Raw genomic sequence first — 17,949 nt, 5'->3', positions numbered from 1 at the left:
GCACCGCCGTCACTGCTCCGAAAGGAGCAGTGAAAAGATTCACTGCTCCGAAAAGGAGCAGTGAAGCTGCTCACGGGGGGCAGCTAATTTCACATCAGCTGCCACCGCGCCGGAGCAATGATGCATTGGTCACGTGGCCGCAGCGAATTAGGGTGTTAATTATCGGGGTCCGTTCGGGCCCCGATAATTAACATCATGAATAGGCCCCTAAGTGTTTCTCTTCTCCCTGCACTTCCCCCAGATTAGCTCATTACTATAATTGTATATTCATGTTTCTATGCAATTTCATGCATAACGTTTCCTATACTTGATGTATTCCTTGCCTATGCTTGTATTTTTGTACTACCTTTAACTGTGAAAAATCTTAAACACATATATAAAAAACTTTTACATGTCTATGTATTGTAATGGTGCATACACACGATCAGATTTTTTCTTCAGATATGGACGATAACGATTTAAAAATCGTTCAGTCGTTCATATCTGAAGGAAAATCGTTCATATCTGACATGCCTGAACGATGGACGATCAACGATGCGCGTTCCCGTTTGTCAGATAACGATATCTGACATCTGATGGGTTTGCAGTCAGACTTGGACGATTCCATTCATTTTAATGCAGTCAAAAATCGTTCAATCGTTCAAATCGTTCAAATCGTTCAAAACTTTGGTCAAATCGTTCAAATCGTTCAATCGTTTAGTCGTTCAGTCGTTCATCTGACAAATCTGACAAGTCTGACAAATCTGACCGTGTGTACGCTCCATTAAGCTGCATACACACACAACGATTTTGTTACCAACGATTTTATGAATGATTTTCTGTCAGATTATCTGTCAGATTTTTTTGAACTACAAACGATTTTTGCATATTCCCTTAATGAAAATCGTTCAGTTGACAAGTCTGACTGAACTACAAACGTGAACGCGCATGAACGATAATCGTTCATCGTTTGACTCAGAAAGTGAATGATTTTTTCAAACGATTATCGTTAAACAATATTGTTTAACGATAATCATGAAAAAAATCGTTGTGTGTGTATACAGCTTAAGAAATAAACAATTGAAACTGTTGGCAAATTTTAGAATCTATGAAGTGTACAAAGATAAAGGTCATATAGCATTCAATTATCAGCTCCAAATGTTGTGTTACTCTGTAAACAGCCTGTTTGGCAAGTAATGAAAAACTGTATGGGCACAGCTTTGTCATTTTAATGCTCTCATTCTTTTGATTTATTATGGTGTTTTAACATGCATAACTAATCGTTAGTGTCTGACGCCAGTGAAAACATTATTGCTAATTTCAGAGATTAACTAAATTGATCTTTTATAGATCTACCAGAGAATTTGGTGATTTCAGCGATTATTACTTATCAGCAGGTTTTCTCAAAGTTAATTAAGTTTAAAAAATATTTTTAAAAATATATTTAAATATTTTATATATAAAAAAAAAAAATATATATATATATATATATATATATATATATATATACCTAGGGTACCCTCCCAACCCCTGTGTCCATAGTCCCCATTGTAATTTCACTTCCCACCCCCCATCAAAAATAGCTCCCCTCTGTGTTAAAAGATCCCCAGCTATCTCAACCCCCACTCCCCTAGTGGTAATAGGTCCATGTGGCAGAGCTCCCACCTTCACCCCCAGGGACAATGGGTCCCCAGTTTAGTCCCGTATATGTGTCAGTGTATATGTAAAAAAAAAAATCTATAACTCGCAGCCAGAAAAATATTTTAATCATCAACATAACTCTCCTCCCCTCCATTGCCAAAAGATGATCCCCACAGTAGTCCCTCCCCCATGGCCTAGCCCCACCCCCTCACATTCTTGCGGAGTGTGGTGCAGGGGGGACTGATCATCAGTCCCCCCTGCTGCAGCTGCGCCCCAGACTGCCATGCGAATCTGGGGTGCGATTCCGGTAGTGATGTCAGTGCCGCAGCACATCCAGGGGGCCTGCGGAATCAGAGGAGATCCATTCTGCACTTGTGCAGGACAAGTCTCCTCTACAGAAGCCGGGGACAAAGTGGCTGGCGTGGTCGTATGTGATGCTAGTTTGCCAGATGAAGCACTTTCGGCTGTGGTTGCATCACATGCGACCAGTGGTGTAACTACTGTAGGTGCAGGGGGTGCGGCTGCTATGGGGCCTGGACCGACAAGGTGCCCGTCCCTCCCCGTGAACTTACAATGCCAGGCCTCAGTCCGCGGACCCCCCTCCGCATTCCCCCCTGCACTCTCCTCACTCCCCTCCTCGACTTATCTGCTCCGTTGTCGCGGGCCCTCCCCCTCCGTAGTCGCGTCCTTCCCCTCCGTGGTCGCGTCCTCCCAGACGGCTCCACCTCTGGCTCTCTTCATTGACTGATACTAGAGGAGGCGTGGCCGCCACCTCCCAGCATCAGTCAGTGAGGAGAGATGGAGACGACCGGGAGAGGAGGTGTGCCTGCCCTGTGGAGCAGGTAAGTTGAGGAGAGGGGACTGTTGAGGGAGAGCGGAGACCTATGGGGCCCCCCTAGGTCTAGTTACGCCCCTGCATGTGACCATGCTGGTTCAGTGGTTAAGAGCCTGATTCACAGTTGTACGGTATTGCACAGCCGCAGGGAAGCATCTGTGCAATACCGTACAACTAATATTCCAATGCTGCAGGAGGTGTCTGAGGACAAAAGACGCACCCTGACAGCATCTGTGATCCGAATGCTGCGTTCAATGATGCAGCATCTGATTAAAATTACTTTGTGCAGTGAGATGTTGTTATGGGGTCTATTCATGAAGCAGAGAAGTTCCCTGTTTAGCTGAGATAAGGGCTCTTCTCTGCTTCGTGCTATTTATGGAGCTAGTTTATCGTGGAGAAGTGTATTCTCCAGTCAGTGGCACCCCCGCTCCATGCCTGCATCGCATCACCATACTTTTGTATGGTGAGTGCGATTCATAAAGGAATGTAAAACTCAGCTTTCCGTTCCTCTCCTGTGTTACAGATTCCGCCATCCGAGGATGGCATTATTTGTACCGTAAGCCGAACAGAGCAGGGAAGCTGCATACTTCCCTGCTCTCTGTCGAGCACCCGGCGCTGGCTCCACCCTCTTTTCCCAGCATCCATTGCAGCAGGTCTGACGTGACCTGCTGCTCTCGGACGCCGGGGCATGCGCAGTGAGGAGCAGGCAGGCGTACAGGGATCGCGGAGGGGCCAGACAGCGCCCAAAGACGTCAGAGAGGTAAGAGTACATGAATGGCTGCTAAACGTCACTATATATCACATCGATGTGATGCGATATATAGTGAAATCTTTTAGTAGCCACTTCATGTTGTACATGAATAGACCCCTATAACAGTGACCTACAAATCCAGAACCAGTCATTGGGGCCTATTCATCAGTACTAAAAATTCGAGAAATAAAACATTCGGGAATTCCTACAGCGCTACAATGGTGGGGAGAGCAGCTCTATAGCTGATTTCTTGGTCTACCCGAGACCATAGTACAGTATTGAAGGTAATGCGGTTGAAATCGCTACCAGAAGGAGTGAATGCACAAAGATCTCTATATACGTATGTACTATGTGAAATACTTATGCGTGCATGTCTGGTAGCTTACATATACTAGTCAATTATATTGTAAAGCTTACACTATTTATTGACATATTAACAAGCTGACAATTCAAAACATAGACAATCTGCGGTAATTCTTTTATTTTGAAACTTGGACAATCCATGTCTAATAAAAACTAACTATAGGGAGGGGAAGAGCGGGACCTCCTGTGCGCTAAAGTGATATGTTCCATGTTGGAAAACGAAGGTGTTTCCTGGGTGTGGGAGACCAGTGGTGTCATACTAGAATGGCAATGCCATGTACAGCCAAGCCTGCGCATGGCGTTATAGTGATGAGGTTCTGCCCGTATATCATACTGGCATACTCTCCCGAGACTGCCGGGAGTCTCCTGAAAATTGGGTGCCGCTCCTGGCCCCCCACAAGTGGCAAGTCCCCTGAAATGGCCGCCAGCCCCCCCCATGTCCCCCTGTGCCACCACATGAAAGTGGGCGGTCAGGGGGTGCGATGACGCGATTTGCGCTGAATCGCGTCATCGTAGCCCCGTCCCATGCTTTATAATGCCGGTAATATTGGCATTAGAAAGCGGGGGCCGGGGATGTGATCACACCAGCACGTCCCCGCACAGCCCTTTTCAGCTACACCCACACCTCCTGCTGTACCGACCTGGCAGCCCCTCCCGGAGAATGTTGGTAAGTATGCCGTATATTCCATTTCCTCACTAATGTCATACAATCAGCTCTCTATAGGGTGGAAGACCATGACTCTGCATTATACCAGCGGCAGAGGAAGATACTGAAGTAAGAGCTGTGTTATATGCTCTGGTATTACTATCAAATGCTAATGTCACATTTTATTCGTGTTACGTACCACCATCCCATGTATGTTATAAATCAGTTGTGCACTTATAACAATTTAGAGTTCCAGAACGCGATCAGCTCTATACAAACAGAAACCCGGCAGATAAAATAAGTCATCTGGAATAGGCTCTGAGAACCAAGGGTCTCATTCACACCCGGTTGCAAGCGCTGAGCGCTCGTAACCGGGTTAATGTTAAGGCCCTGCGCACGTGCAGCGGCCGCACTGCGCGTGCGCAAGCCCCAGAGCGAGAGAGAGATTCTCTCGCTCCGTGGCTCATTACAAAAGGTGTGGCTGTCCATGCTGATCGACAGCTCGCCCCGTTTTGTAGGCGGGGTGGTGGCTACACAAATGGAGGCGTTCCTGATGGGCGGCAGTGATGATGTCAGTGGGGAGCTTCCTGCTCGATCAGAGCAGGAAGCTCCCTGGGGCTTGCGGTTGCCGAGACCCAACCTTAGGGTATCGTCGCAAGCCCCGATGGTCGCGATGGCCATCGCGACCATCACCCTGGTCGGTCGCTAAAGCTGTGGGTGGTAACCCACAGCTTAGCTAGCGACCAGGAGCCCGCACTATCAAAAACAAGCGGCCGCCCTCATTCAGAACGAGTGGTCGCTTCTTGCGACCGCCTCTGAATGAGGGCCCAAGTCTCTATGAGGTAAATGGAGTAGAATGTAAGTTGCAGGCTCCCATGATTTTATGGTGATTTTACTGCTAAATTCAACGTAGCAATAATTAAAGGCAAAACAAATCTGGTTTAAATCTCACAACTATATTTCCGATATTTTGCAAGTGACTGCAACACACAGGCTATTACATCTATCCGCATGTGTTTATGCTGTTTAGCCAGGCAGTGTTGTTTCATTTTGTTGCTCTAGAATACAATACTGCTCTGCTGTGCTCTGTGCATTGGATATAGGGCCCAGACCCTCTCGCTAGCAAGCGGCCGCTCGTTGCAGACGATGTTCGCTAATGTGCGCATGCGTGTAGTTCGCAGTGCTCAAAGTAGTACGAGTGTGCTCGTTCACCCTGCATAGACAGCCCAGTGGAATGAGTGACAGGAGAGGCCGTTTGTGGGTGGTAACGGGCAGACCAGTAGTAACGGGGGAGTGGAGTTGCGGACGCAGGCGTGCCAGAGTGTTTCAACGCCGTTTCTGGGGCGTGCATAAATAACAGGCAGCGTCATAGTACACGTCACCTGGTTGAATAGTACACTGAAGTGCTCGCAGTGCTAAATGGTAGGGTACAGTCAACCGCAAGTGCTGCGGTCAGATCCGATGCAACCCGATGTACCGATGGTTGTATATTCTTCCTGGAAATGACGTACACAAGTGGGCGGCTAAAGACAGGCTGGTGGGCATCTGTAAGCACGAAGTGATCGCTCGCCAAGACATAGTTGGCGTGCTTATGCCTTGCCGTGCGAGCAGCTGCCTTGACGTCACTTAGCTGAATTTCCATACGCTGGGAGCGAGCGCCCGCATCTAGCGAGCGGGTCTGAATCAGGCCCATAGTCTTATCCAACTCACAGCTTTGCCCTGTATTGCAGGGCAGCAAAATACTCAACTCTGCCGGATGATATAAAGATATGGCTCAAGGTACACAATAAAGACAGAAACACACAGCAAATAATCTAGTAACAGATGCAGAAAGGTATGCCAGTAACCTACAGCACTGGATACAGTAACAGATGCAGAAAGGTATCCCAGTAACCTAAAGCCCTGTATACAGTAACAGATGCAGAAAGATATGCCAGTAACCTAACGCTCTGTATACAGTAACAGATGCAGAAAGGTATGTCTGTAACTTAACGCGTGTATACAGTAACAGATGCAGAAAGGTATGCCAGTAACCTACAGCACTGGATACAGTAACAGATGCAGAAAGGTATCCCAGTAACGTAAAGCCCTGTATACAGTAACAGATGCAGAAAGGTATGCCAGTAACCTAACGCTCTGTATACAGTAACAGATGCAGAAAGGTATGTCTGTAACTTAACGCGTGTATACAGTAACAGATGCATAAAGGTATGCCAGTAACCTAAAGCCCTGTATACAGTAACAGATGCAGAAAGGTATGTCAGTAACCTAAAGCCTTGTATACAGTAACAGATGCAGAAAGGTATGTCAGTAACCTAAAGCCCTGTATACCGTAACAGATGCAGAAAGGGATGCCAGTAACCTAAAGCTCTGTATACTGTAACAGATGCAGAAAGGTATGCCAGTAATCTAAAGCCCTGTATACAGTAACAGATGCAGAAAGGTATGTCAGTAACCTAAAGCCTTGTATACAGTAACAGATGCAGAAAGGTATGCCAGTAACCTAAAGCCTTGTATACAGTAACAGATGCAGAAAGGTATGCCAGTAACCTAAAGTGCTGTATACAGTAACAGATGCAGAAAGGGATACCAGTAACCTAAAGCCCTGTATACAGTAACAGATGCAAAAAGGTATGCCAGTAACCTAAAGCACTGTGGGTCTGATTCAGCAAGGAGCGCAGTTGCTAATATATACACAATCGACCGATTATTGCATATTGCGCTTACATTGCAGTAAACGTGTTCGAACTAGCCATTGCGATCAGGACTGCGATCGCAGTGACTACGCATACCGATCGCAGAGTGATTGACAGGAAGTGCCATTTGTGGGTGGTAATGGGGAGAGGGTGAGCGACCGAACGCAGGCGTACCAATGTGCTTGAACGCCGTTGCATGGGCATGCATAAATTAGCCACTGCGATGGCATACGCAGCTTGAGTACTCACTGCGTGCGACAAGGTTAGCGATTTCTGAGTAAGGTCAGGCCTGCTGTAATTTGTGCACGAGGAGCCGATGTTCCGATGTATACGCAGGACTATAAGGTATTACGGATGGGAGATAGCGGTAGTGGGCGTCTCTATGCTGGCTGTGCGACGGCTTTGCGAATGCATTTCTTAGCATTTTTTCGCAGCAGACCCGCGTGCGTAATCACAATAGCGATCCGTAATGAATCGGGCCCTAAGTTAAGATCTCCACTTTAGAACAACCTACTGTACTGAAGATCAGCATCATTCCTTTCAAGCCACTGTAGATTCTCAGGCTCGCACTATACGCACCATGTCTGACAAAATGGACGATTTGGAGAATCGTCATTGCAAATATAATCTGCTTTTCATTGGTGTCCCCTACCCCCAAAATTCAGCGGGCACACCATCTAGACCCAGAGATAGATCAGCTTCGTCTTGTTATAGCCAATTTTTTCGATTATAGGACTAAGGAGCAAATACTCTCCTCTTACCGCAGGGCTCCCTCAGTGGTAGCTGACACCCATCGTATTTGGATCTTTCATGTTTTTTCTACAACGGAATCACAGAAACGCAGGGAATTTTTGGAAGTTTGTCCATGTCAACATGATAAATGGTTTATTAATATATTCTTCTTTTGTGATCTACTGGCAGGTGCCGCACTCTTACTAGTTTGTGCCAAAATCCTAAATACAGAGAGTAAAATGTAGACTTTTTGGTGCCCTTTGCCCAGGGCCGCCATCAGGGGGGGACTGCTGGGACTGGAGTCCCGGGCCTGGACACCTGGCAGAGAGCGGGGGGCACGCTCCACTCGTCCCGGCCCCCGCCCCCTCCTCCCTATCGTTTCTAGAAAAAAAAATTTCTATAGAGAGCAGCAGCAGCACTGCTGCTGTCTCCATCTGATTAAGTTGAGCCGGCGAGCACTAGGACCCGCCGCGGCTCTATCAGTCTTGATCCGGCTGCCCGGGAACACATGCAGGCGCATCAGTGTTCAGGGGCTGGCACTCAGCGGAGACACTGAGACAGCACAGCCGCAGACGGTAAGTTAAATGTGCTGTGCTTGTGAAAGCGGTGGACGGGGGGGGGCTGTCTGGACACAAACAAGAGAGGGCTGGCTGGACACATAAGGGGGCCTGGCTGGACACAGAAGGGGGGCTGACTGGACACAGAAGGGGGACTGCCTGGACACACAGAGGGGGGACTGGTTGGACACACACAGAAGGGGGACTGGTTGGACACACACAGAAGGGGGGCTGGCCGGACACACACAGAAGGGGCCTGGCTGGACACAGAAGGGGGCCTGGCTGGACACAGAAGGGGGGCCTGGCTGGACACACGCAGAAGGGGGGCTGGCTGGACACACACAGAAGGGGGGCTGGCTGTACACACAGAAGGGGGCCTGGCTGGACACACACAGAAGGGGGCCTAGCTGGACACACACAGAAGGGGGCCTGGGTGGACACACACAAAAGGGGGCCTGGCTGGACACACACAAAAGGGGGCCTGGCTGGACACACAGAAGGGGGTCTGGCTGGACACACACATAAGGGGGGCTGGCTGTATGTACACAAGAGGGGTATAGCTGGATGCACATAAGGGGGGGTCTTACTGGATGACCATAAGGGGGGCTGGCTGGACGCACATAAGGTGGCAGGCTTGATATTTTTTGGCCACATTTTTTTTGTAGGAGTAAGGTAGTGGGGGAAAGGGGACCGTGACAATTTTGTCAGTCCCGGGCCCCACAATTTCTGATGGCAGCCCTGCCTGTTTCAGAAAGAGCATTGGCGCCCCCCTCATTTTTCAAAGGTACATAATGCACCCAAAAAAGGGCCATTGCTTCATGGGGAAGGGCCAGGGAAGAGATAGGAGAGGCCAGGAGATGCTGGGGATGAAATAAGAGGAAGCTATAAGCAAGAATGATAATAAACAGAAATTTGACAGGCCCAAAGAGCGCCCCCTGACCTGTGGTGCCCTGTGCGATGGCACCGGCCACACTACCCTAGCTACGGCCCTGAGGCTTCATATATGAAATGGCAAATGCAAATGTAAATAAAATAGGTAATAGAATTGTTTAATCATCAAGAGGTAATAAAATAATAATGAAATAATCCTATACTTAAAATGTTATATATAAACCTGTCAAGACTATAGGAGGTAGGGGCTCTTTATATTTGTTAGACATTGACAATGTCAACATGAGACTGTCAACATAGTTGTAATGTCAACATTGATCATGTTAACATTCTGCATGTTAACATGGATGTGCTGACATTGCTGGAATGTCGGCATACTGGTTTTTTTGTCATTTTAGGCCCGATTCAGCAAGGAACGCACGCTAGAAGGCGCACGCACCCGTCCGCTACGAGAATATGCTAATCAATGCATACGCACGGAAACCGCAGCACAAGTTGCAGACACCCAGCCCCATACTAAGCCGCCCATCTCCCACTACTCACAGCCTGATCAGCACGCAAGTTAGCGTAAACATCGGTAACATCGAGAACCATCGAACCCATACACACAATAGTGGTTGACCTGACCTGCCGCAGGATTTTGGCCGCTTCCTGTGTACAGCTTACGGTATGGCTGCGTATGGCGCCGCACTGCCTTAATTATGCAAGCCCCTATAACGGCGTTATAACGCCTGCGTTCGCCTGACCACCCCCTGCCACCACCCACAAACGGCACTTCCTGTCAATCAATATCGGAGGGGTCTGCTTAAGCACTGCGTGTAGTATGCGTACCATAACCCGATCGCACTGGCTAGTTCACGCATGCACACATACGCAAAAACATTGGCCGAGTGCGTGCGTTCTCTCCTTTGCGTTCCTTTCTGAATCAGGCCCTTTGTCCCTAACGATAACCCAAAGCCACATGGAAATGACAATGTTATGGCAATGTCAACATTTGCGATGTCAGCATTTTGCAGGTGTCCACCTTCTGCTATCAACATTGTGAATGTCGACATCCTAACTGCATAGCGGAGAAGAAAAACGTGTGAGTAATCCCCCCATATAAACGGACCTAATGCATTATACAGCCCTGTGCCGTAGCTAGCGCTCCCGGCGCCCGTTGCAGGCCACGCCCCTACGTATGACATCAAGTGGAGGGGGCATGGCATGCACCCGGGAGCGGGTGATTAGAGCAATGCCTGGAGCATCCTCAGGATGCTACGGGGTGCTGTAAGGGCAGCATTGTGACAGTCTGGAGCGTCCTAAGGACGCTCCAGATGGCACTGTTGCTGAGATTCTGGCAGCAGGGTGCCGTTACAGGCACCCTGCTAGCCAGAAGCAGGAGCTGTGGGTGAGTGGCGGTGCCACCCACAGAGCGCTGTGCTTTGTGCCGCACAGCTCGCACACACCAAGTTACAGCCCTGACACAGCCAACTTATTAGTTGCTATTAGGCTGCATAGCCAAGGCTGCTTTAGCAAGAGTGCTTAGTTTAAAGTGTATTTAGTATTTTTAAATTGAAGCCGGAGTTATTCAGGAGTTAAACAGGAGGAGAAAAATCATTTAGCAATTTCTGCTAAAGACTGTTTACATCTAACACCAAATTTCCACTATGCCTATGGATTGTGCCTGCTCCTGGATCCCCAGTGCTGCCCACAGCCCTCCTGATCCACTCCTGACTGATCTCCCCATGCAAGCTGATGATCCACTCCAACTGTACCATACTGAACATGAAGCAAATGGTCCTTGGGTTGTGATCACCGTGGTGCAATTTTGCTCTATTTGTAGTTTTTTCTTGTTTAGATTAACGTTTCCATTGTCGCCCTTGTATTAATACTGTAAATTCTGCCTCCGAATTCAGCTTTTCTTTTTTATTCCTTTCTTTTTTTACCTTGGTGTTATACTTCTACAAGTTGCACATTCTGCCAGATATAACCTACGCAGTGCGCCCAAGATGGTATGAGGGTATTCCTATATGATTTGTGTGATTAAAAGCATTTCTATATGGTTTATTAATTAATCTGTTTCTTCTGCTTTAAGTAACCTTTTTCTTTTTTGTGGTTCTATTCCTTAAGAAATGATGCTTTAGATTCTTGCACAAGGTCACAAAAACCTCGGAACATGTTATCAGGAGAAATGCCTATACACAAGGCCTGTACATTGATGTTCCCAAAACAATCTGCGTGCTGTCAGCACAATCAGCGTTCATGAGGTGAAACCACAGCAGAATTTGTCAATACACCGTCTGGGACAATATTTAGTTTTTTTGTTCTTAATGTATATTGTTATGTTCCTAAATCACAAACCTTGAAGAAAGGAATGTTATACAATTCTATGAGAATGTACTTATGAAATTTGTTTATCTGAAAAGTAATGCGATTGGCTAAAATGTGTATCATACCCCTTTTATGTTTTCAATAAATATAGTTGATTTCTGAACGAGCCCTTAGAAGCAGTTCAGTGCAACATAAAACTCACACTTGTGTTAAGTGCCTTTTCTGCTCTCCAGTCGACTGCCATACTGTTGTCTTCATTTTCAGATCCTCAAAGAACATTGAAGGTGGTTGATAAAAGTGCTGGGACACCCCAGTACCCCGACATTTTCTGGGAGCTACGTCCGGGATACCCTAACAATTTCTACAACTGGTAGAACAGACCTCAAAGTGCCCAGGAATAAGCTGAATAAACTCCGTACGGTGGGTAAGTCACAGTGTACATTTGCACCTTCTTACCTTTTTCAGCTCTTCCTAGAGGTATTTAAGGTGTCCAGTTGTTGAGATTAAGGGGCATATTCAATTAGCCGCGGGGTTTACAATTGTTTAATTGACACTGGAGCAAGCCGAACAGTTTTAAGAGAAAAGGAGGTACCTGCTAACCTATTAACCCCTTCAACCCTTACAGCCACAAGTTTAACAGGATCCCCAACCCCTTTAAAGGAAAGTACTCTCACAACTGTAAAGATTGGAAATGAGAATATTGAAGTCCCAAAAAGGTTTCTTACTTCACCCACTTGTCCATATAATCTGTTAGAAGCAGATGTCCTGTTCAAATAGCAAGCTAACATCAAGTATACACCAAATGGAGTCATCATGACAGCCGGAGGAGACCAAAGACTTAAAACTCAAATTGAGGCTGCAGTATGTTTCCTCGAAGCAGAAGAACAAAGGGAAGAGCCTGATTTAGCATGGCTTCAACAAGTCCCAACACAGGTCTGGTCTAAAGGGAAGAATCATGTGGGACTAAACCTATCAGCATCAAACAATACCCACTGAATACAAGACAGACAGCTGCAATTGACTTACAGATTCAACAATATAAAGATGCGGGAGTATTAAAAGAATGCAGATCCCCATGGAGTGCCCCATTATTTCCGGTTAAGAAGAAGGCCATCCCCGGAGATACAAAGGAACATTTTAGGATGGTTCATGACCTAAGAAAAGTCAACAAAAGGTTGGTGATCAACACACCTATTGTTCCAAACCCACACACCCTGCTCAATATGATACCATTAATATCTGAGTGGTTTACTGTCATTGATTTGGCAAATTAATTTTTCTCCATACCTATTACTAAAGAAAGTCAACAGATATTGGCCTTCACACATAATGGACGTCAGTATTGCTGGACAAGATTGCCTCAAGGGGGCGCCTCCAGTCCATCAGAATTCTCAAAAGCCATGAGCTTGATATTGCAAGGATGGAGACCTAAGTGGACAACCACACAGTTGATTCAATATGTTGATGACCTGTTGCTGGCCACAGAAACTGAAGATCAGTGTAAAGAAGAAACACTGGCCCTCATTCAGACCCGCTCGCAAGCGCTATGTGCTCACAAGCAGGTCGATGGTGAGGGCCTGTGCACGCGCAGCGCTCACAGTGCGCATGTGCAAGCCTCAGAGCGAGTGACAAATTCACTCGCTCCAGGGCTCACTACAAACGTGGTGGCTGTTGATGTTGATCGACAGCTTGCCCCGTTTTGTAGGCGGGGTGGGGGGGTGGACGGACAAACTGAAGCGTTCCTGAAGGAACGCCTGCCGTTTGTAGGTGGCCCTACTGACATCACCAGTGAAGTCAGTAGGGCGCTTCCTGCTCTGTTAGAGCAGGAAGCTATCTGGGGCTTGCAGTAGATGAGACCCTACCGCAAGGGTCTCGTCGCAAGCCCCGATGGTCGCGATGGTCTCGACCATTGCGACCAACACCTGGTCACTCGATAAAGCTGTGGGTGGTCACCCACAGCTTAGCGAGCAGCCAGGAGGCCAGCTTTTAAAACAAAAGCGGCCGCCCTCATTTAGAGCGAACGCTTGCTTTTTGTGAGTGGCTCTGAATGAGGGCCATTATCTTTACTATCTTTTCTGGCTCTACAGAATTGCAGAATATCCAGAGACAAATTGCAAGCAGTACAAAAGAAAGTTGTATTTTTGGGACACTGTATTGCTCAAGGTACAAGACATCTTACAACCAGCAGAACTGAGGCCATACAAAAAGCACCTCTTCCAAAGACTAAAACAGATAAGAGCTTTTCTTTGGGACTTATAGGATATTGCAGAGAATGGCTCTGTTCTGCCTCTCTACTTATGCAACCTTTGTATGATACACTCAAGAAGAAACAACAAAATGAACCTATCAATTCACAGGAAGTTCAAGAGACTGTCCAGGTACTTAAACATGCTATTCCAAGCACAACAGTGTTGGGACTACAAGACTACAGTAAGCCTTTTAATCTCTTCTGCCATGAAATGAAAGGACATGCCTTAGGAGTTCTCACTCAGAAACATGGAACAAAGCAAAGACCAGTGGCATATTACTCTGCCCGGCTTGATCCCATTTTTCAGGGAACTTCGTCCTGTATCAAAGCAGTAGCAGCAGCAGCAATTTTAAAGGAAAAAGTCTTGGATAGAGTCCTCGATCATCCACATGTTATTCAAGTACTACATTCAGTAACAAAAATTCTCAATCAAGCCAGAACAAAACACTTGTCAGCAGCAAGATTGACTAAATATGAAGTGGCACTACTCAGCTCTTCACATGTGACGATCAAGAGATTTACTGTTCTCAATCCAGCCACTCTCCTCGATATTGATGATTCAAAAGAGGGGAATGCACAGGAAAATTTGGATGAATCATCAGACAAGGGTATCACATACCGAAGCATATCTCCTGAACGATTAACCCAACAGGATGAGGCTGAAGATCTAGATACTGGATATTTGTCTGAGGATGAAGAAAATGTACACACAAAATTTTTTCCTCATAATTGTCTGGAACTTATGGAGACTGAGATGAGTATGCTATTTAACATCACAGAAGACTGTCTGCCTAATGCTGACCTTTCCTTGTTTGTGGATGGGTCAAGATACTATGTGGATGGTTCACCCAGAACCAGATATGCTGTTACCTCTCACCATGAAATACTACTTCAGGAAGCCCTAACAGCTGAAGCTGAACTAAAAGCCCTAACAGCAGCCTGTGTTATGGCTGAAGGACAAACAGCGAACATCTATACAGACTCAGGATATGCGTGGGGAGTTTCTCATGACTACAGCCCAATCTGGAAGAGTAGGAACTTCTTGGGCTCCAATGGAAAACCAATCAAACATGCAACTCTTATTAGACATTTGTTTTTTGCTTTCAGTTACCTATTAAAGTAACCATAATCAAAATTCAAGCCCATACCAAGCAACAGATGCCAGAAGTCAAAGAAGATATAGGGGTTGTGGGAGCAATCTGCTTTTGCAGATGCAGCAGCAAAGGAGGCAGCCCTGAGGGAGTTACCTGTCTGTCTGGCCCAGTTGGAAAATACTACAGAACAATCCCAAGAAGAACAAAAAGAACATCAGGATACTTTCCAGGCTCTTTCCAGGAACAAGCTACACAAGCAGAATATAAGACTTGGATTAAAATGGGAGCATACCAGAATGACGAACTATAGTGGTGTGTAGGAAGCAAATTGTGTTTACCAACAGCCCTATACCCAGATATGTTGTCACTTATACATGGTCCCACTCATTTAGCCAAAGAACCTATGACCAATACGGTCCACAAGCAATGGATAGCACCAGGATTTAACATGGCAGCTACAAAATACACCGCAGCTTGCTGGATACGTGGACTTCATAATCCAAGACAAAAGGTCAAGGTACCTGAAAAACACACTCCAAAAGCATACTACCCGTTTCAAAGACTACAAATAGACTATATTCAGTTGCCAAAATGTGGAACATATGAGTATGTGTTAGTGGTTATGGACATAGGGCCTGATTCAGAGCTGTTCGCTATTTGCGGTCGTTCATTCAAAAACAAGGGGTGGCTATTCAAATGATCCGTTCGCAAATTGCAGTCTGTTCACACCTCTAAGTCTGAACGAGCGAGCAAAACATACGCTCATTTATTTGTTAAAAACACCCCCTGGCCGCTCGCACCATACGTCATGTCCGCTATTTATTAGATTAATCGAGTACATCGACCAGCGTATGAACTGCTCGCTATTCTTGTGGTTGGTTTTTGCTACCACAATCTTGCGAGCAGTTCTGGCTATAAAATAACCCAGTGACGTGGTCAATGACGCTGCTGTATTAATTATGCACACCCATAAAACGCCCGCTTTGACCTTTAAGCACGCCTGCGTTCTGATCTCCACTCCCCGTTTTCAAGCACCTTCCCCTGTTACCACCCACATACGCCTCATTCTGTCACTCAAAATAGCAGGCATTCGCTATATTGCGAGCACATGAATTTCGGCCGCACTGACTGGTTCGCGCATGCGTATAACGATCCGTACGCATGCGCAGATGTGCGAACATCGCTCGGAACGAGCGTACTGCCGCTAGCGAGTGGCTCTGAATGAGGGCCCTAGTTAGCCGGAAGCTTGGCCAGTAGCCGAAGCAACAGCTAAAACTACAGCAAGGAAATTGATCTCAGAGGTGATATGCAGATATGGAGTACAAGAAGTCATAGGGCCAAATGTAATAGGGTGAGAGTTTAGAAAAGTGAGAGTTTCTGACACTTTTTAAACTTTGCCAATGTAATAGAGTCCAAAAACAAAGTAACAGAGCGAACTTGCATGTTTTTTTAGACTTAAAAAACTCTCAAGATTTAAAATCTTATTCAGATGTTTTCCCATTTTGAAGATAAAACTCAACCAATGTGAGAGTTTACTGCTAAACTCTCACTTTTTCTAAACTCACACCCTATTACATTTGGCCCATAGAGTCAGACACGGGTACTCATTTTACAGGTGATATTATGCAACATATCATGAAAGAAACAGGGAAAAACTGGTTAGAATGTCTACCATTAGCATTACCAATTAGGTCTCATAAGTTGTCACCATTTGAAATTTTGTTTGGGACTCCACCTAAAACAGGATGTTATTTTTCTCAGCAATATAATCATAGTAATTTAACTGATTACATGTGTGTTTTATCACAGATTCTAACTAAAATGCATGTTCAGGTTTTTTCTTCACTTCCAGATCCAGAGTCTCTTGCAGGAGCTCATATTTTACATCCTGGAGACTTTGTATATTTGAAAAGACATGTACGAAAAACTTTGGAACCCAGATATGATGGTCCTTATCAAGTACTGTTGGCCACGCCTACAGCTGTGAAACTGGAAGGAAGAGGCACCTGGGTACACGCATCACATTGCAAAAAATGTACTGTGTCCGTTGAAGAAATAAAATGAAGTCGTAATGCGATTGGCTAAAATGTGTATCATACCCCTTTTATGTTTTCAATAAATATAGTTGATTTCTGAACGAGCCCTTAGAAGCAGTTCAGTGCAACTTAAAACTCACACTTGTGGTAAGTGCCTTTTCTGCTCTCCAGGCGACTGCCATTCTGTTGTCTTCGTTTTCAGATCCTCAAAGAACATTGAAGGTGGTTGATAAAGGTGCTGGGACACCCCAGTACCCCGACAATTACTGCCTCAAATAGTGCTGACATTGGCAGGCTGATCAATTTGTGGATCTATTAATGCTGTGCATATCACACCACACATGTTTCAGTGACCTGTATTTGTTCCTTGTATGATATTTCACACACTGTAACCTTCGTGCTGCGTCTAAGATGGCTGCCTCACCTGGTACGCCTGTGGGTGGGATGAAATATACTTGGATCTGCTGGCTATGTATGGTCCCTGCTCTTAGATTTGGTACGCTGCAACTTCCCCACCATTTCATGTTAACTTTCCTAAGTGTTATCTATTCCACCCAGGGTAACCTATGTAGCGCACCTAAAATGGCTGCCTCGCCCGGTACCCTTCATGAGTGGGATATATAACTTGGGGAAGTTATTAACCAAAATGCCTCCACCAACCCTGCATTATGTCCATCATACCCATTATATTGACTGTTTTGGGTTTGCTTTCTTCTCTCTGAAATACTAAACCCCTGAAATTGTTTTGCTGTTGTAAAGCGACTGAGTCCTGATGGAGAAAAGTGCTATATAAATAAAATTATTATCATAATATGAACGTGAAGCTTCATAAAGACTTACCATTGGTGAGAACCTAGGAGGAATGAAGTAATCCTGTGTGTTCAGATGACACGAATGCTGTTGCACACATACAGTATATGAGCCCTTGCACTAAGGGGGCGAGTCAGACCCGCTCGCTGGGCTGCGTCGCTTGTAGCCGGCCGATTGCTGCAAACTGACTATGGCTCTCAGCATACTGCCAGCCCGCTAGTTTGAGTGATAGAACGGGCCGTTTGTGGGTGATGACGGGAAGGACAAAGGAAATGGGAGTGTGAATGTGCGAACGCAGGCGTGTCAGTGCGTTTTTACACCGTTATAAGGGCGTGCATAATTAAGACGCAGCGTCAG

This window comes from Taudactylus pleione, unplaced genomic scaffold, assembly GCF_031769625.1.
Source record: "Taudactylus pleione unplaced genomic scaffold, aTauple2 ptg000662l, whole genome shotgun sequence".
In the NCBI taxonomy this organism is placed as follows: domain Eukaryota; kingdom Metazoa; phylum Chordata; class Amphibia; order Anura; family Myobatrachidae; genus Taudactylus; species Taudactylus pleione.
The sequence above is the reverse complement of the archived record's forward strand: the minus strand, read 5'-3'. Positions refer to the sequence as shown.